A 1,776-nucleotide genomic window follows, 5' to 3' on the forward strand; every position below is an offset into this window, starting at 1 on the left:
TAGTTAACACTTACAGTCAAAATCTCATTCCACATCGATGTAAATATTATTTCTTTGATTTTCTATTTGAAGTCTTTAAATGTTCAGTTTTTGGAAAAACTGCATTCAATTTACATGCTTTTTAATGCTTGAAGACATGCTGGAAGGATCATTCATTTGTTTTCTTTAGTAATTATTTTATTTATGTTACAACTCTATGGGCATTATAAAGGGACTATTTGTCCATTTGTTCACTTACTGATTGTTGACTAAAAAATTTTGGTTTGATTAAATCCTGCCTTTCCATGTGCTATTCGTTGTAGGCTCTTGAATGGAAATCAATTATCAGGTTCTTTGCCCGATGAGCTTGGTTATCTTCCTAACCTGGACAGAATACAAATAGATCAGAACCATATATCGGGACCAATACGAAAATCATTTGCAAACCTGGAGAAATTAAAGCATTTGTGAGTGGGCTTTGATTTGCAATGCTGCTTTTATGTGGCACAAAAGTTTAACCATTTTGATAAAATAATCTGCTTTCTTTGGCAGGCACATGAACAATAATTCAATCAGTGGGGAAATTCCACCTGAGCTTTCCAAATTACCAATTCTTGTTCACTCGTAAGTTAAGCTAATGTTTTTTTTCTGTTTGTATTAAATTCAGGGTATTCCAAAATGGTAACGGTGGCCATAGCGGCCACTACTGTTACCGTTATGATATGGGCCATAACAGTTACGGTGTTCTTTTAAAAAAAAATAATAAAAAAAAAATAAAATCCATTTGTCCTGATATGGGGCCATTACAGGCCATTTTTTATTTTTTATTTTCTATAATGCCCGTTTTGGATGCATAACAGTCACCACTGTTATTGTTCCGTAACCTTTTTGGCATACCATGATTACAGTACGCTATTGGTCCTGAGTTTTGAGTTGTTACGTACCCTCAGGCAATTTTAGTTGCCAAGGGTATGTTGGTTTCGTTGCGTCCTATATATATATATATATATATATATATATATATATATATATATATTAGTGAAGTGAATCTTTGCAGCCTTCTGGACAATAACAACTTATCTGGGAGCCTTCCACCAGAGTTATCTCAGTTGCCAAACTTGTACATACTGAATGTTCTTTCTAGCTTTTCTGAAGTGTAACTTTTAATTTGGTTTCTTGACTTTCATTGATTAATTGATTCTTGTTTCCTTTCCAGATTCATGCATATCACCTTTTTTATTTTTGTTTTTGTTTTTATCCTTGTATCCAACTTTCTCATTATAGTTCCAAAGAAACATTGTTAGTAAGAAAATCTTACATGTTGTTTTCCTTGGAGGCCGAGTTACATGAGAATAGCTCTTTTGTAGTGAGCTTCTGAAATTTCCTAGTCATCTATGGTAACCACATCATAGATTTTTCTTTGGGGGGTTGGGGAGGGGGACTAAGAAAACAGCCATGATTAGCTCTTCTTGTAAGTGGCATTGAGACATGGTGGTGATGATGGCTTCTTTGGTTCTCATACAAGTCCAGTATAAATCTAACAAATGTCAGAGTGAACAAAAGATTATCAAAACAAGATTTAAGGACCATCAACTTCTCTACCTGTTGATATTCCTTGCATCTGGGCATTAGATCATTCACTTGGATTTTTTTTTTTTTTTTTAAATGAAGATCAAGGAACATTGTTTATCAAGAAGAAATAGTGGAGGGGAAACTTTGTTTTTCCTCCCAAGAACACACTAGGGTGGCTACCTGTATGTTTTTCTTTTGGAAGAAAAGTGACTTTATTAAAGGGCA

General features: G+C 34.1%; 1 long non-coding RNA gene across 1 annotated transcript; it reads left to right on the forward strand.

The window, feature by feature from the left end:
- The first annotated feature begins 297 nt into the window (after positions 1–297).
- On the forward strand, positions 298–1,249 carry LOC131230655 (uncharacterized). Its single transcript, XR_009164056.1, has 3 exons — positions 298–446; positions 532–603; positions 1,037–1,249. It is a non-coding gene; the product is annotated as an uncharacterized LOC131230655 (long non-coding RNA).
- Positions 1,250–1,776: the final 527 nt, after the last annotated feature.

This window comes from Magnolia sinica, chromosome 17 (genome assembly GCF_029962835.1).
Source record: "Magnolia sinica isolate HGM2019 chromosome 17, MsV1, whole genome shotgun sequence".
NCBI classification, from domain to species: Eukaryota; Viridiplantae; Streptophyta; class Magnoliopsida; order Magnoliales; family Magnoliaceae; genus Magnolia; species Magnolia sinica.